Source organism: Eurosta solidaginis, chromosome 1 (assembly GCF_040869045.1).
Source record: "Eurosta solidaginis isolate ZX-2024a chromosome 1, ASM4086904v1, whole genome shotgun sequence".
NCBI classification, from domain to species: Eukaryota; Metazoa; Arthropoda; class Insecta; order Diptera; family Tephritidae; genus Eurosta; species Eurosta solidaginis.
Window position 1 is genome coordinate 21757099 of NC_090319.1, and position 27029 is coordinate 21784127.

General features: G+C 36.8%; 1 protein-coding gene across 12 annotated transcripts in view; it reads left to right on the top strand.

Annotated features, from left to right (window-relative positions):
- Positions 1-27029, top strand: part of Nlg1 (Neuroligin 1) — a 288191-nt gene that overhangs the window by 111824 nt on the left and 149338 nt on the right. The gene's annotated exons all lie outside the window — the stretch shown is intronic.

The window sequence follows — 27029 nt, forward strand, 5'->3', positions numbered from 1 at the left end:
CTTCGTAAGCGATGTGGTCACGCTCTCTCTAATATATTCCGCATTCTGTCCTCATACATTTCTGCATTACCAATTTGGAGCCTTATCCGCAAGGATCAGTTCTGTCAAGGATCCACTTCTTAGCAAGGTTTTTTCCAACAATTAAGTTTGCTTTGCTTTATGATAGCACCGAGAGCATTTTTTCTCTCTTGTACGCCTCCGCGTGATGTAGTGTCGTTTGCGGGTTGCTAGCCTTCGCACAATAATTATGATTATTTTAATTATATTTTGGTTAATTCCTTATGAATTGCTAGGTCATGCAAAAATAATTAAAAAATCGATAAAATTAAAAGGCAAAGAAACTAATGAGTACCCTTGTCATGCACCTATTATATACGCTTTTTTATACTCAGTTGAGCAGAGCTCACAGAGTATATTAACTTTGATGGGATAACGGTTGGCTGTACAGGTATAAAGGAATCGAGATAGATATAGACTTCCATATATCAAAATCATCAGTATCGAAAAAAAATTTGATTGATCCATGTCCGTCCGTCCGTCCGTCCGTCCGTCCGTTAACACGATAACTTGAGTAAATTTTGAGGTATCTTGACTAAATTTGGCATGTAGTTTTCTGGGCATTCATCTCAGATCGTTATTTAAAATGAACGATATCGGACTATAACCACGCCCACTTTTTCGATATCGAAAATTTCGAAAAATCGAAAAAGTGCGATAATTCATCACCAAAGACGGATAAAGCGATGAAACTTGGTGGATGGGTTGAGCTTATAACGCAGAATAGAAAATAAGTAAAATTTTGGACAACGGGCGTGGCACCGCCCACTTTTAAAAGAAGGTAGTTTAGAAGTTTTGCAAGCTGTAATTTGGCAGTCGTTGAAGATATCATGATGAAATTTGGCAGGAACGTTACCTGTACTACTATATGTATGCTTATTAAAAACCAGGAAAATCGGAGAACGACTACGCCCACTTTAAAAAAAATTTTTTTTACCGTGAAATTTTTACAAAAAATTTAATATCTTTACAGTATATAAGTAAATTATGTCAACATTCAACTCCAGTAATGATATGGTGCAACAAAATACAAAAACAAAAGAAAATTCAAAATGGGCGTGGCTCCGCCCTTTTTCATTTGATTTGTCTAGGATACATTTAATGCCATAAGTCGAACAAATATTTACCAATCCTTGTGAAATTTGGTAGTGGCTTAGCTTCTAGGACGGTAACTGTTTTCTGTGAAAAAGGTCGAAATCGGTTGAAGCCACGCCCAGCTTTTATACACAGAAGTTCGTCTGTCCTTCCGCTCGGCCGCTAACACGATAACTTGAGCAAAAATCGATATATCTTTACTAAACTCAGTTCACATAATTATCTGAACACACTTTTTATTCGTATAAAAAATGGCCGAAATCCGACAATGACCACGCCCACTTTTCGATTTCGAAAATTACGAAAAATGAAAAAAATGCCATAATTCTATACCATATACGAAAAAAGGGATGAAACATGGTAATTGCATTGGTTTATTGACGCAAAATATAACTTTAGAAAAAAACTTTGTAAAATGGGTGACACCTACCATATTAAGTAGAAAGAAATGAAAAAGTTCTGCAGGGCGAAATCGAAAGCCCTTGGAATCATGGCAGGAATACTGTTCGTGTTATTACATATATTAATAAATTAGCGGTAACCGACAGATGATGTTCTGGGTCACCCTGTTCCACATTTTGTTCGAAATCTCGAAAACGCTTTCACACATACAACTACCACAACTCCCTTTTAAAATTCTTATTAATAACTTTAATTTGACATCCATATCGTACAAACAAATTCTAGAGTCACCCCTGGTCCACCTTTATGGCGATATCTCGAAAAGGCGTCCACCTATAGAACTAAAGCCCACGCCCTTTTAAAATATTTATTACCACCTTTCATTTGATACCCATATTGTACAAACTACACATTTCAGGGTTACCCTAGGTTCATTTTCCTACATGGTGATTTTCACTTTTTTTTGTCTCCATAGCTCTCAATTGAGTATGAATGTTCGGTTACACTCGAACTTAGCCTTACTTACTTGTTAATACAACCTTGCTTATTCACCCTGCATTTACACCTCATCATTTTAAAAGTTTTGCATTAAGAATTTAAGCTTCCATTAAGCTGAATAAGGCTTACTTCATGCGCCACTTCGCATTTTAAGTTACAATTAGAAAAAAAACAAAGCGCAAAGGGTGTCTTTTGAGGTACCCAAAAAAATACGAACTGATAAAAAATAAATGTTTCCCCTTGGTAAATCGTACGTTATGCCACCCGCCACCTGTCACTTACCTAAATTTATAGTAAGAGATTTATGCGCCACTCAACAGGTTTTCAACCATTGCCTTTGAACATTTTTTAGTGGAAATCGCATGACCACTTTACTCTGCTTTGGTTTTTATATTAACAGCGGGCAAAAACGGGTACCATACACAACATTTTTGTTTGTACTTGCTACAAACATATATGCGAATGTTTGTTGTGTTGTAGACCATGGAGCTTGTGAGTTATGACAAACAGTGCAGTTATGACAGTGTGCTGGGCTATAGGTGGTATTGTTCGTTTAGAGTTATTTTTTAACAATTTAACACGCTTTTTCGAGTGCTATAAGTGACATTTGTCATTCCTTTTAATTTGATTCATACAAAAGTTGCTATAGCTTAGAAGCTTTTTATCCCAGTGATTTAAAATTAGAATTGAATGGCATTTGTAGTTCTTGATTTGAATGTTATAGTAGAATAACAAACTATGCATATTTATATGTGCAAACGAGTGTTTAGCTCGTTTTGATTGTTGTTGTTGTATCGATAAAAACACTCACCAAAGGCCTTAAGGAGTGTTATCGGTGTTAATGGTCGTTTTTCAGATATATATACGGTACATTCTGCTCACAAGCAGCATTTAGGTACAAGCCCGACCATCTCGATAACGGTTTAATATGACAAAATTGAATTTTGTAGGCCGCTTTCCACTCCTTACCACCATGTGGAGCTTGGGGTTGTCACAGCCCTGGCTGCCAAAGGAATAGGATTTGCCACGGTCAGGTGAGATTGTACTAGAAAAGCTATAAATTGCGCTAACAACCCCTCGGAAGAGATGCGCTACACAACCTTATGAACCAAATGGGTGTTTTAGTCCCCTCTTACCAAAAGCATACCTGTCGCGGGTATATTCTAAGCCCCTTACGCGCTGGGGCTGATACTAGTTTATTGGTTGTTGTGCTGCCGTTCGAAGAAATTAAACCCAAATAGCGCTGGAACCAAGGCCATAATATACCCAGTGTATTTACTCAAATCATTTGGAGTATTATGACACCGCCGGTAGTTTGGTCAGCATAACACTGTTAAGAGTTCGCAACCTCGTGTTCGCCAGGAGTGGGCACATGCAGATTAAATGGGTGCCTGTCTCGCAACAACCGTCCATAATAAAAATGCTGAACCTGTCATTAAAGGAAATTCCCATATTCTGTGCACGTGGGCCAAATGGCCAGTGTGCTATTATGGTGGATATTATTCTGAATATTTCTTTCCTAAACATATTCAATAGAGCTTCCGTTCTTCTCTTATTGTAGTCAGGCCATATTAGTTTGAAGATTTTGCAGGTAGAGCACAAAGAAAGTCAATTTTTATTGGTTCAAGTGGCCAGTGCAACGTAGTGTAGACCCTGTCAGAGTTCAATGGGGTCACCTAACTTTTGAAGCATCATTATTCTGAAACTCATCTTTTCTCTGTCTATGATCATTTCCAGGCATCTCTCTGAAGGCAGAGAGCTCACACAGAGAAGTCCGTTTACCGATGTGGATCGCATCCTGGGAAGTGTGTTAATTTTGTTACAAATTTTGGAAAATTCTGCCTATTTTGCACCTTCTGTTATCGATCGAATCGCTGAACTGTCGAATAAATAACTCAAATATTCAATATAGCAATACCTCCTCTTTTAAGTAGTACAATTAAAATACTCGCGTATTTCGCTAAGGCGTGTTAAAATCAAACTAGTTGAATATCGCTTGCACCGCACGGCTTTTATACTCTCCGTTTGCCTCGTTCACCTATTTCTCCTAAGGTCTAGACTTTTCACGAACATGCCTTCTGGAACAGTTGCATTTCATACTTGGTTATTTAGCTATATGCGTGTGTACATATGTGTGAGTAACAACTTCTGCCCTTGCCTGAAGATAACGTTATTTGTAAGTGAAATAATCTCTTTGCTTCAAGCTGCTGGTTATGTGTATGCGTGGCTGCTTGTTTGATGTGTTCATATTCATAAGTGCCAGTGCTTGCTTTAATGTTTACATGTACATAAGTGTGGCTGCTTGCTTTATTGTTGTTGTGCATTTCTTTAGTAGCAGCATAGTGATATATAAAGCTGCTAATATTCGCCACAATATGCATTAGGGTCCCTACCAAGTTTGTTCTCTCCTTTAACGAAGTGGTCGTTGTGATAGTCTTCGTCGTGGTTGAGTGTTTTATATTGAGGTGCAAAAGGGGTGTTAAGACACCACGTTTACTACCTGTGCCGTTTTTAGTATTTTTTGAGCGCAGCCCTGTATGGCTGCCATACTTAAGTGCTGTGGCACTCTGTGCATGCTTTCCTTACTTCTGTTCTAAGTTTCCTAAGATCCCCGCACCACCATGCGTATTTTTTTTTACGAATACTGATTGAGGTAGATTTTTGTCACGGCCAGCTCAAATTTACGAACTACCTCATCAAACTCATGCGGACAGGTGATTTAAGAGAAGTCGTTCAAATTTTATGATAGAGTTGCAAGCCTTACAAATATATACTAATTAGTTCAACCCCAAGAATTAAAGGGGCTTTGCAGCGCAACCCTTTCAAGGAGCTGTCAGGGCAAGTTAAAGTTTCTCCAACCCAATTGTCAACCTCACCTACCCGTGGTGAATCCTGTTTCTTAAGCAGGCGACGGTCTGGCGAAACCATGTTCCCTTGGGGTGGCCAAGAAGGTTTAATGTGGCCATATTCAGTCGGTCCCCAAATGTACGGAATGGCGTACCGGATATATATCCGGTAAAGGATAATAAAACCTTCAAGGGTTTTTTATAGATACAAGAACCACATTTACAAAAACAGTTAATTTTTCTTGGGTTTTAGTAGCAAAGAGGCTGGCTAGATCTGAAACGTAGGCCGAAGAAATCCAGCGGTGGTCGGTCCGAAAAAGAAGTTTTGTCAGATGCTCCGGTTTTCGATCAACGCCGAGCCTGCTTCGGTTGCCAGAGTAAGATATAGGACTTCCTCACAGCCCTAAAACCTAAGCACTCTATGGAAAATAAATGCTTGGATAGTGCCGGTGTTACATATGCTTATATAAGACTTAACAATGTAGTGAATTACGATAGGTGCTTAACTTCAGTGGAAGACTCAACCCCACGGTGTCAGACACGGATCTAATTGAATGATTAGTGGCCCAACTATCGGCTCCATATTGCCGTCCTCGACACTTCAGTGCCAATTCGTTGGTACCAACTAGCTTGTAATCGGAAGTTTCAAGTTCTTGCCTTGGTTTGATAGGGAGTATATCAATCTCCCGCCATTTTAACGATAATGGCATCCGGTTGTAAGCAACTCCTCCCTGAATTCCACTACGATTATATTATATGCAAGAGTATATTTCTGTATTATGTTCTGATGTTTGGAGTCATCAGACACATGATTCTATTCCAAAATTTTAATACAGATATTAGGGGATGTTAACCAGAAAAGCACCAGAAAATTCTTGCACCACAATTTAGGGTTGTGATTAGAACCTGGCCAACACATTTGACAGAAATGCTCTATCACTGTAGCTTCTAAAACAACTAGAGTAAATTGGTAACATTTACACAGCATTAAAATGACCAATCTTTGTACAAAACTACTAATATATATCACAGATACATATTTATTTATCACAATCTAATCATTTTTTTTTATTTTTTTATTTTTAATCACATTCGCTCAAGTCTCAGATGATGTGGTCGTTATGGTCTAACGAAGTTTAAAAAAATTCAAAAAGAGGTGGGAGCACTAACCCACTCTTACAATCATCAATAATTACACTGGTTTACAGCCAAAATGCACCAGAGGCGCCATTATGAAATTCCTATGTAAAATCACCTCCTGATTCCGAAAATCAAGGTTATTTTTAATTCTATGGTAACGTTTTTGAGATATTTACGTACATATAACCGTTAAAAAAAAAATTAGTCCACTTAATCATATTGTAACGAATTTACTACAAATCCTCTTATTCGCAACCTTCTACTAACGTTCGTATCGCTAAACTGTTGAATAAATAACTCCAATATTTAATAATGCAAAATGATCTTTATTAAAGTACTTCACAATAACACTAATACTTAACAACCAATAGCTTGCTTAAATGAAACTGATTGTCGTTCCTCTACAGTTGCTGCCTTTTATACTGTCTGATTTCCTCGTTGCATAATTCTGGGCTTTTCTATTCTAGAATTTACTAGTTAGTTATCTGCTATATAAATATAACTACAGATGCACGTGTATAGCTTCTCATATGCGCGTGTATTTCTGAGCGACACTTCCACAATTATAATTGCATAATTTTTGGGAACATCTCAGATAAGATATCTGCAGGTGTTTGTGCGTCTCTTCTCCGTTGCGTGTACGTACATATGTGTAGACATAATGATTGATCTATTCATGTGCATACAAATCACTGCTTAGCATCGGCTTAGAGATGATAGTATCCCTTAGTGTTGCTAATATATGTGACAATATTTTAACAAATATTAGCAGCGCTAAGGGATACCATCATCTCTAAGCTAATGCTAAGCAGTGACTGGTAAGCACATCAATAGTTTAATCATTATGTCTACACATATGTACGTACACGCAGCGTAGAAGCAACGCACAACAACATGCGTATATCTGAGATACTCCTGAAAGTATGCAATAATTGTGCAAGTATTACTCACAAACGCACGCGCATGAGCTATGAGAGAAGCTATAAAAATTGTGCATCTGTAGTTTTATCTAAGAAATTTATAGCAGATAACCAACTAGTAGATTCTGGATATGGAATCGCCTAGAAGATGCGAACGAGAAATCATAGAGTATAAAAGGCAGCAACAGTAGAGGCGCGACAATCAGTTTATTTTAAGACGCTATCTGGCAAGCAAAAGTAGTGTTATTGCGAAGAACTTTAATGAAGCCCATTTTGCTTTATTGAATAGTGGAGTTATTTATTCAACAGTTTAGTCATTCGAACGTTAGCCGAAGATAGCAAATAAGGGGAATAGCTCTAAATCCTTTACAATATATATCTCAAGAACGAATTGAGCAATTCCAAAAGCGGTTGAAGCTTTTAAAAGGCAATAAAATTTGCTATAAACAGTGCACAAAACATTTTTTGCTAGGCCATGCAGATTCAAAGATAACGAACAATCATTACGGATTTTTTCAATTTTTTTTTGTTGTTAAAATATAAAAAAATTGTACTTTGCGAATCCTTCCTCGCAAAGTACTTTTTATTTTTTTGCAGATTTTTTTTCTCTCTAAGCTCTGTTTTATTATAAAAAAAAAGCTTATTTCAACAAAATCGGTGAACTCATACAAAAGTTATAAGCATTTAAATAAATATATCCATATAGTAAAACTTAAGTACCCTGCAAATAATAGCATATGTACATATGGTTCTGTCTTAACTGTACGATCTTATTTTATAATTGAAAAAGTTATGTGTCTTGTTTTGACGCTTATTTAGATTACGATCTGTTTCTCTTAGAGAAACCAACAATAGCGACATCCTTGATACCGACTTTCAATCATTTTCATTTGCTGGTGAAACCTTTCGCCATGCTCGTCACTTTTGTCGCCAAGATTTTGCGGGAGAAAATGGGAGTGTAGAAAATTAATTTTTAAAGACATATTTACTCCTGAAAGAAAATAAAAAAGTATATTAGATAAATACATAAGTGACACATTAGTATATAATTTTCTTAAGTTGGATTTATCTTTCAATTCAGAACAAATTTTTTGATTACATTTTTCTCGTTCTTATTTGTTCGGAACTGTACGATGAATTCAGATTTAGGACTATATATTCTCATGTAAATTTAAAAATTTTCATACAAATTTTTTGTAGGTAGGTTTTAAAGTTAATGAGAAAACGGTTTTAAATATGTTTTTTTTATTTACACATTTCTGCATAGTTTTTGATTAAGTCATTCACTATCATCTCATAATTGGGACTTTTGTGTTTGCCAAAAAAGAAGTATCGACCTTTTCAAAAGAATCCCACGCTGCTGCCTCCACTGGTGACAACAGTTCTTTGAAATGGTTATTGGTCATCATTTTCCTTATTTGCGGTCCCACAAAAATCCCTTCCTTTATTTTTACTTTTGTAATCTCTGAAAAGATTGTCTTCAAATGATGAAAAGCTTCGCCTTCTTTGTCCAAAGCCTTGACAAAATTTTTGATAAGGCCGGGCTTGATGTGGAGCGGAGGTAGAATTATTTTTTACTTCTTTATAAGTGGGGAGTATTTTATGTTATCCACCCCAACTTGAAACTCGATTCGCTCTGGCCAATCCTTTATGATGTAGTGGTCTTGACGACCTCGGCAATCATTTGCATAGAAAGCAACAGTATTTTGTGTATCCACTTTGTAGACCACATAGCATTCCAAGGACTTTAAGATCGGCACATATTTTTCATCCATATTCTTCGTATTTGATTAATTTGAGCAATTTTTGCATTATCTCATAGGTTTCCTTCGTATTTACTGCATGCGCGATCAGGATAGATAGATTTTGGTTGCAAATATGCAGTAATACGGCAATTAAACTTAATTTATTACCGTCTATGAAAAATCGCCACTCTGTTGAATCATATGGTTCACCAAACTTTTTGAATAGACCAGCAATGTCTTTGCAGTAACAAAGTATAGTACTTGGAAAATTGTTCGTGACGAGTTCTATAATATGTTACTTTACATCGGATGAAAAAAATTTAAATTGTTCCATACGAGAGGCATGTAGTTCGGCCCTTTCCTTTGACAATTCCAAATCCCTTATCCAATCATTGAGTTATGCTTCTGACAAAGAGTTTCTTTCATTTTCCGTTTGAAATCCAGTACATCATTCCAGTGGGAAAAGGTAATGCTTAAACTCATCTATTCTCAACCTTGCGTCTTCGATGAATCTTAACACAGTCCATGTCCTAGGAAAGTAATGTGTAGCTTAACTCATGACCCATTGCACTACCTTTCATGCAAGAAAAGATGTGTTATAGAAGTAACACGAAAGGACACATTCCAAGTGGCATTTTTATTTAGGTATAAATTTGTAATAATGAAAAGATACTTTACCTCCTGTGCAAGAATAAATACATTGATGAAATTAAAGGAAATGATACATTCCAGGAAGCATTTTATTTCAAGTATGAAATTGTAATAATGAAGCGATCTATTACCCCTTGCATTACCTTTGGTGCAAGAAATATTATGAGCGCCAAGAGCATAAAATAAAACAAGAACACCTTACCCCTTCGCTTACATTGGCATGTATGTATGTATGCATTGGAATTCCTTATCGTAATCATATTTGAAAAAAGTAATGCAAGACGCGTTTTCCCACTGGGATGATGCCGCGTAATCAGATACTGCTGTTGACAATGAAACTGGAGCCGGAACTAAAGTTAAATTTGATTCTGGCAATGTAGCTTCCGTTGAATTTAGTTCTGGTAATGACACTGTAGATACGCTCGCATAGGTTAATTTTCTTGACTTTCCATCCCCAAGTACTTTTGTAGTACAAATATAGCAGTCCGTTGAATGGCAAGTTAGTTCCCTCCACTTCAATGATGTAATAAATTTCATATGTCGCCTAAATAGATAGTTTCAGAAATTAGTCAGCTATGCATTAATAGGGAACAAATTCCTAATTTTCACAATGTACTTTTTTGTTCCGGCTTCGAAAATTCTAATCATGGTTTTTCAATGTTTTTAGACTAAATTGCAAAATATTTGTAAACGATAAATTGACCGCAGATGAAACAGAACATATCTGGATCATTTGTACACTCAAACTCTCGCGCCCTTTTATTCATATTATATTTTTAAGTAAATGACGGGTTATAAACTGCAATTATAAACTGAACAGTATCTGGCGAGCCTTGCAGATATTATGAAGGAACAAGGCGCATGTTCTATTATTTATACTTAGATCAAGTAAATTTCAAGCCTACCTAGAAAAAAAGGTTCCCAGTTCTACAAAGAAAACACTACCTACCTTAAAAGTATGCTCTTGCTTGAAATGTACCTGGGTTTGAGAAAAGTTTTTTTGTATCTAATAACCCTTCGAAAATATACCTGCTAATTAACTGATATACGAAAACTAAAACATATGTACCAGTAGGGTACTTAAGTATTAAATGGATATATTTACTTGAATGCTTATAACCTTTGTATTAGTCCATCCATTTTGTTGAATGGAAGCTTATTTTTTGTAATAAAACAGAGCTTAGAGAGAAAAAAATCTGCAAAAGAAATAAAAAGTTTTCGAGATTCTTCCTCGCAAATTAAAATTTTTTTTATATTTTTACAAAAAAAATTGAAAAAAATCCGTAATGATTGTTCGTTATCTTTCAATCTGCAGGGCCTAAAAAAAGTGTTGTACGCGCAGTTTATAGAAAACTTAATTACCTTTTAAAATCTTCAAACCGGTTTGGAATTACTCAATTCTTTCTTGAGATATATATGATTAAGTGCACCCAATTTTTTTTTTTTTTTTTTTTTTTTTTTTTGAAAAAACGGTAATTCGTAAATATCTCAAAAACATTACCATAGAATTAAAAATAGCCTCGATTTTCGGAATCAGATTTTATATAGGAATTTCATAATGGCGCCTCTGGTGTAGAAAAAAATTGCAATTTGTGTTCGAGTGTTGTCCACAACGGTAGACCATTTATGCTACTTTGATTCCCCCAGTTTTATCAACTTTTTATTGTGCCAATTTTAAAACTTCCGTATTTATTCGTCCAAGTTTTAAACTGCTTTTAAATTCTCAACATTCACAATTCTGGACTATGATCAACTTTTTCTTTAAGCTTCCGCAGAAGAGTCTTTCAAATACTTGGGCGGAGACCAGAAAATATAGTGAGGCAGTTTACCCATGTGGAAAGACCACGAGTAAATTTTATGCCAACCTTCCATCAAAGAAGACTGCATTACTCCGAAGAGAATACTTTATTGTCTAATTCGAAGGTTGAAGCGGCCACATTACTCCGAAGAGAATACTTTATTGCCAATTCCAAAGAAGAAGCGACTGCATAGCTTCATGAAGTATGCTTTATTGTCAACTTCCACGAAAGTGAATTCGACGTATTAAGGAAAAGCCAAAAGGAAAAGACCAAACGCCACAATACGCCATGGAACCCCACCCCCGCGATTCATCCACAAGGTAGGGGTCAGAACCTGAATACAAGCATCATTCAATACAATACAATACATCAGATTACAACTGGGCTATCATGCTCCCTGCGGTACAGTTTTTATAGACCATGATAGGGTCCCGAAGACGGTACACCACGTCCAATCTGCTCCCTTTCAAGTAAACGTCACTCCGGGATTTGTAAGCGTTTTATTTCGTCACTAATATGATGACGTCAATTTGTTACTTGGTATTATGATCGGTATACCTACCGCGGTTAAAGTCTTGCATTGGCATCACTTCTGTTAACTATGTAGTAGGGCGGGTCGATTTGTGGGGTGGCAAAAAAATCGCCCATTGCTCTGTGAAAATCATATTCTAGGGATCAAAATAAGAAACTTTGCCAAAGGAACCATACCCCTAAAACGAATTCTGATTAAAATTTAAAATTATGTGCACTGCTACTTAACCCCATGATTTTTTTGTTGCTGACCAAGGATTGTTGGATGAGAATGATGTGGATGTCCTTCTCTCTAAGCAGGAATCTTGGCTATCTGTAGTATTTTTAGAGTAGCTCGATACTTCTTCGAAATTCGTAACGGAAGCTAGGACCTTCTGAGCACAGCTTTTAGCTAAAAGCCATGATACAACTAGATACAGTTCTCCCCCACGGTGCGTGTGTATGCTTATCTAACCCAAATACCAGCATTAAAGTAAAGTCTATTCATTAAGAAAGAAAATAAGTGCATTATCAACTCTGGATTGAACTACGTGCTATCGCCTTCGATGAAACCCACCTTACAAGATTAACTTAAAAAATGTTCGGTGGCTATACCTACAAAATTTCTTAGGCAAAGTAATTTAAAGCTGCTTACTTAAGTTAGATCAGTTATACATACATACAAACATATATGCATGCGTATGGCTTAAAACCTTCTTATTCACCTATTGTATGTTGCACATGTTACTTGCCCGATTTAAAACCCAGAAGTATGTATTTAACAAAGGCGTAACTGGAACACAAAGGATGTACACAAAATGATGAACAATGAAAATGTGAATTAATATTATCCGTGCTTAAATTATTATGCTGCTGCTCCATGTCCTTACCAAACTTTTCACATGCATGTATTACGAATATGCGTGAACTAGTTAAAACTGTAAAATCAAGGCAAGAACTACAAAATGGGTTACTTTAGTTCGCGCTGGCAATTAATCCTTAACTTTGGTGTATTCATGTGTGTATTTTGTTTGCCGTTGTATGTGCGTGTTTGCCTACATTATCATGTTGTCAGTTTTGTTCATTGCATAGTTTGTGGCTCGAACGAGCAGCGGCAGCATCGGTACATTTGCAGCTGTATAAATGAAGTGTACTTATTGCTTAAAGCAAACTTAGTCACTGTTAAGGGTAAAAATAGAAAATTTATAGCGTTTTCTTTTCTGAAAAAAATTGTTGCCTAAGTAAATGGTAAAGCCTTAATAGTGTTAAGGGCCCATTACTGATACTTAGCAATTTAGCATAGACTTGACTTGGCTTGAGAACTGTCACTTACAGTTCTGTTACATGAACATTGCATATTACTGATTACTCAAAACTTAGCAACACTTAACTTGACTTAGAAGTCCGTTGAATTTTGATTTTCTATGTAAGTTCTATGTGACGTTTATATTTTGAGATGCCATTTGTTTGTTTCCATTTCATTTTGACATTTTGTCATACAAAGACATTTATTTAAAAATAAATTTCAACGCTGATTATGATGCAAGGTTGTATGCGCCAAGTGGAGTATAATCGTGGCTAAGTTGCCAAGTTTACGCCAAGTCAAGTCAAGTCTATGCTAAATATCATTAATGGGAGCTTTACTCCTACCCCAGAAAATTGTTAACATTTATAGTGCATACAAAGAACTTTTCTTTTTTGGGCAATTCTTACGTCATCTTCCTTTAGCTCTTGTTTTTTTCTCTCTTTCTTTCATTCGCTCAAACAGTCAACTCTGACGCAGCAGCGCAGAATGAAGCAATTTTGAACTCGTGAATGCACAATCTGGTAGGTGATCTGCACTCATATTAGGGGGACTCATGATAGCATATAAACTTATAAGGTGTAAAATTATATCCATTTACACACGCGGTTATATGAACGCACCTAGTAATACTCTTGATAAACTTGATTGTTTTTCAGATGTATTATTCCCAAACAAAATTTTTTTGATTGTTATACAAATTAAAAATGCCAAGATTAAGTGAAAAAACAAAACTAAAACATCTTTACTTGCTGATGTTGGAGATTTCTGATGAAAATTCCTGCTGTAATGTCTGCAAGGTTGCATTCCTTTGAGTTTATCGCGTTTACACAATGAAATATGCGCGTAAATTTATACAAATTGTGTAAATGATTTTTCATACAAAATTTGACAGCTCGTTTACGCACTAGATAAATTTATACGTTTACACACTTTATAAGGCATTTATACGGTTACATGAGTCCCCCTATTAACAGAGTATATGTGGAACTCAAGAGCGAATTGAAAGCTCCACAGAGTTGCACTGCCACACCGCCATTTTATACAGGGCAAAAGTGTAACGCTTTTGCGTTGCGAGCAGGCAACAATTTTCACAAAGGAACGAAATACCCCGTAAAGGCGTTGCCTCTTTTTTAGAATAGAACAACAACCCTTGCGTGGCGTACAAAAAGCGTAACACTATAGCCAGAAAAGAAAACGCTATTAGTTATACTACCTTGGTCTCTTGCTGATGTTTTTTTTTGTTTTTTTTTTTTTGCATTTTTGTGAAATGCGTAACTGATGAAGTTTCTTGCTTGACTCGATATTTGTGGTTAGCGATGCATTGTGGCATGTCGGTGTTGCTGAAAATTTTATATACTTAGACATTTAACGCATGTATTTAAGTACATAAGCAGCTAATGCATCATGACTTTTAAACATTAAAAGCAAATGAAAATCTCTTCATTTCAGTGAAACTTAACTCATCTTAGTAAGTTGATGTTAACATAAGCAATTTGTGCTTTTCCCTCGGTTTGGTTGGTAAAGCTATCTCGGGGCTAGTTGCTAACAACATGTTTTTTTCTTCTTCAATCTGAAAAGTATTTATTTCACAGCCAAAAATCCTAGCAATTACAGCGAAGAAAAGTTTTTAAAAGGTTGGTGACTTGACAGTTCAGCGAGACTTCAGTGACACCGTTAAGATACAGCGATTCTTGATCAGATCAGTGAAACTAACCGAAAAAAAGACGATTCTGACACAGCCCCGATATAATCTTTAAAACAATCCCAAAATGCTCAAAAAACAGCTATTCAAAAAAGTCTCAACACACTAACAAATATAACCCCAAAATAATCAAAAGAGACTTCCGAAATGATCAATAGATGATCTCATAATACTATCCCAATAATACCATAACTATAACGAAAACAATCCAAAATTAGTACCGAAATTGTTGGTAGATAATATGGACATGATCCCGAAATTTTTCTGAAATAATTCATACAAAGTGTTTTTGTTTTAAATTTTTATAAACAATAATTATCATTATAAAAAAATTATTGTTCTGGCCTTGAGCTCGAATCGAACTTTGAATCGTTCAAACAAAATCTTCAAATTATCGCAACAACAAAACCACAATAATTTTAAGTTAGTAATACGTTTTTATATTGGAAATTAAGAGAGGAATTGCCAAAAATCTTTCTATCTGAATAATCGGTTGTATGGGATATATACTATATATAGCTCCGATCAAAGTGATTTTTTCAGAAAATCTTCTATGATATATTAAAATATATATCACCAAGTTTCACATTTATACTTTCTAAATTAAGAGAGATATGGCCAAAAATCTTTCTATCTGAACGATCGGATGTATGGGATATAACTATATATAGCTCCGATCAAAATGATTTTTTCAGGATATCTTCTATGATATATTAGAATATATATCACCGAGTTTCACGTTTATACTTTCTAAATTGCGGCAGGAATAACCAAAATCGTATTATCTGAACGATCGGTTGTTTGGGAGATATATGTTATAGTGGTCCGATCCTACCGGATCTGACAAATGTCTAATATAATACAAAAATATATCCTTGTGCCAAATTTCATTGAGATATCTCAAAAGTTAAGGGACTAGTTTGCGTTCAAACAGATAGACGGACGGACAGACGGACATGGCTATATCAACTCAGTTCGTCGCGCTGATCAATTCGGTATACTTAATGGTGAGTCTATCTTCTATAATTCTCAACGTTACAAACATCGGACCAAAGTTAATATACCATTTCATGTTCATGAAAGGTATAAAAATTCAAAATAAACATAAACCTTAGTAGCAATTCCTAATACCGACTGATATATTATTTGTTTAAAAACATGTTGCTCTTATGTATTGAAAAAAATTTTTTTTCGCAGAAAATAAATATTGACATTTGCAAAAAATTTTATTGAACAAATTCATATGCGAATAAAAAATTAGAGATTTGTGTGACAGGATTAATGCAAGGTTGAGCTTAAATAAAAACTATATACACTAACAAATATACATATTTATAATGGAAAAGCCAATGACAGGTGAAATAAATGTAATTGCAAGTACACAGCAATATGCGCATACAAACTTGCTTTTATTTAGATATATGTGCACATGTATATGTGATGAACCCTTAATGCGAAAATGATGTAACCGACACGTTTATGAGTTCTTAAGTTTTCAGGTGGCCATGGATAACATTTCCCGTACCAAATTAGACTTTTTTAATATTGTCAAGTATGTATACCTAAAAAATCTGAAAAAATTAATCTGTACTTCTAATAGTGGCAAGATATCCAATTTGGCAAGCACTATCTTATGGCCCTATTACCATATCAATTATCAAGACTCTTCAGTGGATATTTTTGTTGAGTAAAAGTATACCTCAAACTCATCAGTGTATGTTAAGAAAAAGTGCATCCTACAGTCTGTAGTATGTGGTGGGATGCCCTTTCTGTAAGGACAAAAGTGTAATATTGCTAAAGGATCTAAATTTGCTAGAATGTATAAACGTTTCCCGTGCTACGAAGAATGTAGAAATCATCATGCCCAGTGGCAGACCTAAAAAAATTTAGGGTACTGGGCACGTTGTAGCCTATAACCAGCGGTGGGTAACACTACATATGCACGGTTAACAAATGAAACATGAAACGAGATTACCAAGCCCATATTTGATACTTTAAATTTACATTAACCCGCTTACACTTTTTACGCCTTTAGGGTGCAATACATTGGTGGCATTTATCGTTAGGTGTAAATACGTTTCACTGACAGAAGTGACAGTTGCAAATCTCTGCTTTGTTGTGTGCTAAATTCATAAATCCAGCTTCATGAGTGATATACAATTTTTCGAATTTGAAAAGGAAACAATTTGCTAAAAAATCTAAGCAAACATATTTCGTAAAAAAAACGATATGAGCGGAAACAAAAATAAATAGAGAAAGTGGTGGATTTGGATTTCGGTCGATATCACATAATTTATACCCAGCTATGAGCTCTATAACTTGCACACAAAAAGCTGTAAAAAACGTCGCACGAGTAATTAAACTTTTCATGTAAGTGCTCATTCATATTGTAGCAAATTTCGGACACTTCTAGATTATTCTTCACGTTCTGTTCGAATCGACAGAAAAACTCAAATATTAAGTATAGCAAAATGTCCTATTTTTACAACGCTCTATGGTAGTGGTATTTCACAATTAAATCACTCGCGTACTTCACATACTACGATTAAAAATCAACTGATTTATTATTCCTCAGCTTGCGCTGCTTTTAAACACTCAGTTGTCTCTTTAGCCTATTTTGTATATACTTTTCACAAATATCTTTCTCAAATAGTTTCTTATGTATTCCTCATTTCTGTATCTCATATCCACTTCTTTATTCTATGTATATGCGTATATATGTGAGTGTAGTATTTTCTGCACTGTAAGCTGATGATTACTGTTTCTCTTTCTTCTTCGCTTTTAATTGCTGATTACATGAATGTGTGGCTGCTTGCTGTGCTGTTGTTGTGCACATATTTACGAGCAGCACAATGATGTATCGAAACCGCTAATATTCACCACAACATTAAGAACTTTTGAATACTAACGTAGCTATACACTTTTTATTCAAGTAAAATAAGTATAGCTCAGGAAGAAAGTCTTTTAAAGAAGGACAATCCATATCTGCATATATGATTAGGGCTGGTTGCTGTATATCAAAATAACGATTGTTTCAAGTTTCACCCCTAAAAACCATTTAAAATAAAACTCTTGGTTCCGAACGTAAAGACATAAGTTGGGTTGCACAGCGACTTAAGCTCCGACTACCTTTGAAAACTTAATATATTAACATCATTTAAGAATTAGAAAACAAAAAAATGTATTTTAAATTAAAAAATGTTAAAAATGTTTGTTTAGTCTTCATAGATAAATCTTAACATTGAAACAGTGTGTGCATTTTTACCGTCTCTATTTGGGACCGACAGCGGGTTAAAAAAAAAAATAAAAATAAATGTAAGGCGCGATAACCTCCGAAGAGATCTAAGGCCGAGCTTCTCTTCCAATTTGCGTCATGCTCCTCTTGATTTTCACTGAGAGCTTTTCATGGCAGAAATACACCCGGAGCGCTTGCCAAACACTGCCGAGCGGGTTAGGGTCTTAAAATATACTTGCGGCGGGTATTCCTGTCCTAAGAGGCGACTAAGATACTCAATTGATTCAAGGATTGCCTAGAAGGTTATAGGTAGCCATCTTAAATCGTTCCCGAGATGGTCGGTCTTTCACCTCAATGGTGTTGTTACCGGAGCTTACCGGATCTATGTCCCGCAAAGAACCATCAATATCGATAAAACTTTGTATCGCTACAAAAGCAATATTTGGGGCCAAAATTTTCATGTGATAATTTTCAACCTGGTATTATCCTATGAAGGAGTGTGAGTGAAAAAATTGCTTATTAAATATATATAGACTACCCCAGTGTTCCTATTTTATTAATTTGTAAAGTATCTTTTTCCACTTCTGCAAAAACTAAATTAGAAAGGACGGCTCGGCGCAACATACTTGTTTGCTTCGTTCTAGTTTGGGCTCCAGTTTCAATTGCTGCTTTGATTTTAGCTTCGGCCCCAGTTTCTGTTACAATTATTTTTTTTAGTGCTTTTTCAATTTCGGCTGCAGTTTCTGTTCCAATTTTACTTTTTGTTTCGTTTCCAGTTTAGGTACTTGTTTTGATTTAGCTTTTCGCTCCAATTTCGATTTCAGTTTGGTTTCTACTTTCGGTTCTAATTTCGTTTCCAATTTCTTTTCCAAAGCCAGTTCTAGTTACAGTTGTAGCATCGATTCTAATTTCTGCTTAAGAATAGTTTCTGGTTTCGGTTCCAGTTTTGGTTAAATTTTTATACAAATTTCGTTTTCGATATCGCTTCTAGCTGCGTTTCCTGTTTCAGCCATATTTTCCAGTTTCGGTTTCTGCCTCATTCCTAATTCCGTTTCCAGTTCGGTTCCAGTGTGTGCTCTAGTATTGGTTCTAGTATCGTTTCCAATTTCTGCTTAAATGTCGTTTCTAGTTTCGGTGCGAACTTCTATTCACTTCTTTGTTCCATTTTCGTTTTAAGTTTCCGTTCCAGTTTTTTTCGGTTTTATTTCGAGTCTCGCTTTAGCTTCGTTTCCATTTTCGATATCGTTTCTAGTTCCTGTTCCACCTTTGGTTTAAGTTTCGTTTCCAATTTTGATTCAACTTTCGTTCTAATCTCTTTTCCAGTTTCGTTTACAATGACGCTCTCAGCTTCTGGCTTCGGTACCAATTTCGTTTGTCATTTTCAAATTTCAATTATATTCTCGGTTCCAGTTTTGGTTAAACTTTCGTTCAAATTTCTTTTCTATTTTCGTTTAGAAAAACGGTCTCCGTTTCTGGTTTTGACACCAGATTCGTTTGTTTTTTCATGTTTCAATTCTCGGTTCCAGTTTGGTTTTCAGTGCGACTTTAAGTTTGGATTCCAGTTACGGTTGCACAGATCAAGGTTTTCGTTCCAATTTTGGTTGCAGTATACGTTCCAATTTCAGCACTAATATCGTTTTCTATCACGTTTTCAGTTTCAGTTACTATCTCTGTCCCATTTTTATTTTCGTATCGAGTTTCGAGGTTATAGTTTAAACTCCATGTTCGGTTAAAGTTACCATTCAAGTTTCGGTGCCTGTTTTGTTTCCCTTTAATTTTTCAGTTTCCGGCTCGAAGGACCATAGATACACTTTGAACCTTTTTGATCTTTGCACTGTTCACTGCACTCACCTTGCACTCAAATGTTCCAACAAACTCGAGAAATAAATAAAGAAAATTGGGTTTAAACGTTTTTATATTTAACATAGTAACATTTTTTTATTTAAAGACGTTGCGGTTGCGCGCCAAGACGGCTGTATCGTTCGGTCGTTTACAATTTGTGTTTTTTGTTTATATGTACATGTGTGTATGTGTTTGACAATTTATGTATGTAAATGTGTTAGTGTTAGTGTGTTGAGTGGGTAGCAGGGTTGCATATGCCAGTGTGCTGGTGTGGTGGGTCACGCTCGCTTCGCCAGTTTCGTTTCCAATATCATATTCAGTCTCGTATGCAATTTCAGCTAGATTATATTTTAAAGTCCCGTTTCAAATCTGAACTAAAGTTTTCGTTACTGCTTTCTTTCTTCTTTCGTTTTATATCCTGTTTACAGTTTCGCATTCCAGTTACGTTTTTAGCTTCCAGTTCCAGTTTCCTTATAGCCTGCATGCTAGGACAACTTCACAGTGGAGTATAAAAACATCTCAATTTGCATATAAAATTTTTGGGTGACACGTCTGACTATGTTAACAACGTGCTTGCAACACAATTGAAGCAATAAAATGTGTTAGAGGCATACGTCATGGTTTTTCAAAAACTTAATAACATTTCTAAAAGGTTTAGTTGTGACTGACTAATAACTCTTGCCGGAAAACTTTTTTTTATATATTTCAGGTATATATCTTCTCTATCATTAATGTTGTCGCCTTCAAAAGAGTTGCCATTAGATATTATGCACTTGAGCCAGCGCTTCTTCCAATCCTCGAAACGCTTCTCAAGCTCCATCTTTGGGATAGGCTTCAGCTCTTTCAGCGATGCGCTTTTAATTTCATCTATGTTTGTAAAACGACGGCCCTTTAAGCGAAGCTTTCGCCCACTTTGTTACACTTTATTTCATTCTTTACGCAAAACTTGATACAAATCCTTTCATAAATTTTTTTAACAAACGAAAATCGCCGACCTAATAAAAACACGTCTAAGCTTAGCAGCTGTCACTGACAAAGTAAACAATGAATTCAGCTGAAAATTGTATCATATTTCAGGGACATGTGTATCAACATTATAAAATATTTTTGACAATTGGACACTCCAAACCCGCGAAATTAAAGAATTCCCGTTATTTTCTGAACACACCTCGTATAGAAAGCGATTTAATCCATATGTCGATTATTCTACGGAAATTCGTAAACTTTCGTCAATTTACCTCAACGTACCAAGGAGGAAGAATTTTATGTAAGTACCAGCTTACGAAAAAACTAGCAAATTGCGAAGAAAAAAAATTGGCATGAATGTTCCGGACAAACAATTAAATTTTTACACCATAATTTTTTTGGAATGAAATTATTTTAATAAACATGCAAAAAGAACAAGCGCACCAGAGCCAAAAAACACTTGGTTCCAAAAGGGAGTTTGCATTTTGAAGTCTTATAAACATTTTAACCTTCATAAGGCCTTTGGGTCAAACTTGACCCATTTCAGAAAAAATATAATTCTTTTTCGGAAAGGTTTGCAGCCTATTTTTTTTTATTTGTTAATTTTAGGATCCTACAAAGGTAATAACGATTTGTGCTGGTATAGTCAAGACGTTTTTAACTATAGACTTTTTTTACGAATTTGGTTTTCGAATCAAATCTCACCCATTGTGAACAAACTCAAACTCCCAATATACTGGAAACTCCATCCTTCTGGAGCTGTATGGAGGATGACGAGGTGGGATCATCAAATCACTTTATGCTTGATTGCCAAGCTTTTGCCAGAACTAGGCGAAAGTAGTTGAGTCACTGCTCACTTGGATCTCACGAGGATTTATCCAAGGTTGAGATTGGTATCATTCGAAGCTTTATCGTTGCTACCCAACGATTCTGTAAGCAGTTGTATCTATGCCACCGTTATTTTATTGTATGCGGTATTACAATGGACCTTCATGTTGTCCAAGTGAGCATCCCTTATCAGGGCAGCTACCACATAACCTAACCTAACCTAACAAACTAGAAACAGCTCTGCCCTCCATAGCAAAAAGGCAGCATAATGAGCTTACTGCCTTTTACGAATTTTAATGCCAATAAATTTCTGCGATGACTAAATAAATACTTACTTACTTACTTAATTGGCGCTTAACCGTCTAAACGGTTATGGCCGTCCAACAAGGCGCGCCAGTCGCTCCTTCGCTCCGCCAACCGGCGCCAATTGGTCACACCAAGGGAGTTTAAATCGTTTTCCACCTGGTCCTTCCAACGGAGGGGGGGGGGGGGGGGGCCGCCCTCTACCTCTGCTTCCATAGGCGGGTTCCGATAGAAACACTTTCTTGGCCGGAGCATCATCTTTCATTCGCATAACATGGCCTAGCCAGCGCAGCGGCTGCGTTTTAATTCGCTGGACTATGTTGATGTCTGCGTATAGCTCGTACAGCTCATCATTAAATCTTCTTCGGTACTCGCCATCGCCAACGCGTAGAGGTCCATAAATCTTTCGAAGAACTTTTCTCTCGAACACTCCCAAAGCCGCTTCATCTGCTGTTGTCATGGTCCATGCTTCTGACCCATATAGCAGGACGGGTACGATAAGTGACTTCTAGAGTATGATTTTCGTTCGCCGAGAGAGGACTTTACTTTTCAATTGCCTACCTAGTCCAAAGTAGCATTTATTGGCAAGATTGATTCTTCGCTGGATTTCAGTGCTGATGTTGTTGCTAGTGTTGATGCTGGTTCCCAAATAAACGAAGTCTTTTACTATTTCAAAATTATGGCTGCCAACAGTAGCGTGGTTGCCAAGGCGCATATGCGCTGACTCTTTGCTCGATGACAGCAGGTACTTCGTTTTGTCCTCATTCATCATGTCATCAGCATATGCCAGTAATTGCACGCTTTTATAGTATATTGTTCCTGTGCGGTTAAGTTCTGCAGCTAGTATAATTTTCTCCAGCATCAAATTAAAGAAATCGCACGATAGGGGGTCACCCTGTCTGAAACCTCGTTTAGTTTCGAACGGCTCGGAGAGGTCCTTCCCAATTCTGACTGAGCTGATGGTGTTGCTCAACGTCATTTTGCACAGCCGTATAAGTTTTGCGGGGAAACCAAATTCAGACATAGCGGCATATAGGCAGCTCCTTTTCGTGCTGTCGAAGGCGGCTTTAAAGTCGACGAAGAGGTGATGAGTGTCGATTCTCTTTTCACGGGTTTTTTCCAAGATTTGGCGCATTGTGAAAATCTGGTCGATGGTAGATTTACCAGGTCTGAAGCCGCACTGATAAGGTTCAATCAGTCGGTTCACGGTGGGCTTCAATCTTTCGCACAATACACTTGAAAGGACCTTATATGCGATATTAAGAAGGCTGATTCCACGATAGTTGCATTTTGCAGTATCCCCCTTCTTGTGGATTGGGCAAAGAACGCTTAGATTCCAACCGTCGGGCATGCTTTCGTCCGCCCATATTTTGCTAAGAAGCTGCTGCATGCGCCTTACCAACTCCTCGCCGCTGAACTTGAATAGCTCCGCAGGCAATCCATTAGCGCCCACGGCCTTGTTGTTTTTCAATCTGGTTATTGTTATTCTAACTTCGTCATAATCGGGCGGGGGGACATATATTCCATCATCATCGATTGCGGGATCGGGTTCTTCATCTCTGCGCGGTGAATTGCTGCCTCCATTTAGGAGAGCAGAGAAGTGTTCTCTCCATAATCTAAGCACTCTCTGGACATCAGTTACAAGGTCGCCATTTTCATTCCTACAGGAGTTTGCGCCGGTCTTAAAACCTTCCGTCTGTCGCCGTATTTTTGGTAGAATTTTAGGGCGTTATTCCTGGTGGCTAGCAGCTCAAGCTCCTCGCACTCACGCCTTTCTGCTTCTGCTTTTTTCTTCCTGAAAAGGCGTCTCGCTTCCCTTTTCAACTCACGATAGCGTTCACACACTCCTCTTGTCGCGCTCGCTTTTAACGTAGCCCTGTAGGCAGCGTCTTTTCTTTCGGTTGCAACGCGGCATTCTTCATCATACCAGTTGTTTTTTCGTGGCCGCCGGTAACCAATTTTTTCCCCGGCGGCGGTACGAAGTGCTTTGAAGATATGCTCCCACTGCTCCTGTATTCCTTCAGGATGAGTTATGCCTTCAGGGAGCAGGTGTGAGAGTCGAGTTGCGAAATCATTGGCAGTCTGTTGTGATTGAAGCTTTTCGACGTCTAGCTTTCCTTGTGTTTTTTGTTCCTTGTTTTTAGCCGCGTTGAGGCGGGTGCGTATTTTGGCTACAACGAGATAATGGTCCGAATCAATGTTAGGTCCTCGGATCGTGCGCACATCTAAAACACTGGAGGCATGCCGTCCGTCTATCACAACGTGATCGATCTGATTGCGAGTATTTCGATCAGGAGACAGCCATGTAGCTTGATGTATCTTTTTATGCATGAATCTCGTGCTTGATATGACCATGTTTCGAGCACCGGCAAAGTCAATCAGCCTCAGTCCGTTAGGAGAAGTTTCATTGTGTAGGCTGAACTTTCCGACTGTAGGGCCAAAAACACCTTCTTTGCCCACCCTGGCGTTAAAGTCGCCAAGCACGACTTTTATATCATGACGGGGGCAGTGCTCGTATGTGCGTTCTAATTGTTCATAAAAAGTGTCTTTCACCTCATCGTCTTTCTCCTCTGTCGGCGCATGTGCGCAGATGAATGATATATTAAAAAATGTTGCTTTTATTCGGATAGCGGCGAGACGCTCGTCCACAGGCGTGAACGCCAGCACTTGGCGACAAAGTCTCTCTCCCACCACGAATCCGACGCCGAAACTGCGCTTATTCGCATGGCCACTCCACCTAGAGGTGTACAGATGCTGCCGATGAGATCTCCCCCGGCTAGCCCTTAAACCGATTATGTCAGAGTGGCCTAGCCAGGTTGTCGCCTTCTCACATTAGCTCACCGCTAAACGGGTGTTTAGCAGCTACCCAGAGGATACTTGGCCGTAAGCGACCGGCAGTAGTGAGCTGCTTGAACTGCATGCAAAAGAATCGCTCTGGCCATTCCCAGGTGAATGGCGGTCAGAAGCTTTCCCCACTTTCGTGGACTTCTACACACGGCCCACCCTCCACTGACTAAATAAATACTCATTTAAAATTTACAATGAAGGATTCATCAAGTTTTCACTTTCTTTAACAGTGTAGTGTACATATCTCATTACATGACATGCAGTCAAGCCTACTATTGGTATACTTGATAAATACTAATTTGGATGGATTATCCTACCTAAAAATGGGATTTTTCAAAACAAAAATTGTTGATAACAACAAAAATTTATTTTTCAAAACTTTAGAACAAAACTTCGATATTATAGAAAAATCTTTTTTATTTACACTTCTTATAAACCTACAAAAATATAGTATTTCCTATGGTTTCCAGCATAATCTAGTTAAATATAAAAAGTGAATATTTTAACGAATTTTGGGGAATTCCTGAAACTTATGCATTTTCTCCTAACATTCGAATCGTTGAACTGGCAAATAAATAATTCCAATATTCAGTATTGCAAAATGGTGTTTATTTCGACTACTTTGAGAGTAGTACAATTATACTTCAATATCAATTATTTCACAAAAGCGTGTTTTAATCAAACTGATTCCACAGCTTGCGCTGCTTTTATACTCTCAATTTTTTCGTTCACCCACTTCTCCTCAGGTCTAGTCTTTTGGCGAAAATGTTTCGAGAAGAGTTGTATCTCATGCTTGGTTGCCAGCTATATACATGTATATTTGTAGTTTATACTCTTCTTCTAGCCATATGCGTGTTTATTTGTGAGTATCTGAGTATGCTCTTAGCTGATGACTACATATGTGTATGTGAGATATTCTTCGCCTCCTTTTATGTAATTGTGGCTGCTTGCTGTTTTTTTTTTTGTGATTATTTACTTACGGCATAGTGATGCTAATATTCGCCACAATATCAAAATGTTCTCAAAATTCTATTGAAACACTAACTAATATGAAAATCTCACAAAATTCTGTCAATAAACTACTATATTTCTTAAGTCATATGTGCGATTTGAAAATACTTCACCACTATACGCATATTTTTACAGACACACTTTCGAATACATTCTTGCCTTAAATGTCGCGTGCTAAAAGAAAACTGCAGAGCACCAAAGATAAAAAATGCTGAAGAGAGGACCTTGATTTCCAAATACAATCGGCAAATGAACCTTGAATTCATTGCATAAAGCGCTTCATATAAAATTATTTGATTTAATTTATTAGTGCCAAGTTTATAATAAAACTTAGTTACCAGCTTTTTTTAGCTTTTTGTCTATTTTATTTTGTGGTTTTCTTAATTACACTCAAATAGTCCATATAATTATTCCTTTTTCTCTAATGAGCGTTTGCTATATTTGTTCAACAATATAAACCTAGCTGCTCGTGCAACACGTTAAAGACAGTTATGAAAAGTAGAAAAATAATCGCACGCATTACAAAGGATTTACAAAATGACCAAACACACAATAACAATAACTTTAATGAAGTTGAGAATAATAAACTTGTGTTTATTTATGCTTGTTCATTCGTAATAAGCTTTTCTTCATATCCACTTTTGCGTACGTATTTATGCTTTGGGGCAGTTTGCACCAAAATTGAAACTGTGGTTGTGTTGGTAAGAGCAAAATCCAGGTAGCGGTAGTGGTTTAGTCATTGATTAGCGAGCAACGAAGCAACCTCTCTTTTGTTAACATTCAAATAATAGTTCGGAATTATGCTATAAATATATTATTTTATTGCTTACTTCTAACAGAAAACTAAAATAAGATATATTGCTAGCATTCAACAATATAAACATCAATGTTTGTGATGTAAAATAGGTTTTTCGAAATGCGAAATAAACAAACGCCTATTTCGATGCTGCTACTCTACTTGCTTACCGACATGGCCTACTGAAATGGCAGTGTAGCCTTACTTTAATTACTTAAATGAAGTTTAACTATTTAAACGTCCGTGGCCGTTCAACAATGCGCACTAGTCGCTTCTTCGCTCTACTAGCTAGCGCCAATTGGTCACACCAAGGGAATTTGAATCGTTTTCCACCTGGTCCTTCCAGCAGAGTAGGGGTCGCCCTCTATCTCTGCCTCCTAAAAGGTTTACGATATGAATACTTTCTAAACCGGAGCGGCATCTTTCACTAGCATAATATGGCCAAGCCAGCGTAGCTGCTGCGTTTTAATTCGCTGGACCATGTTAATTTCTGCGTAAATATGGTAAAGCTCACCATTAAATCTTATTCG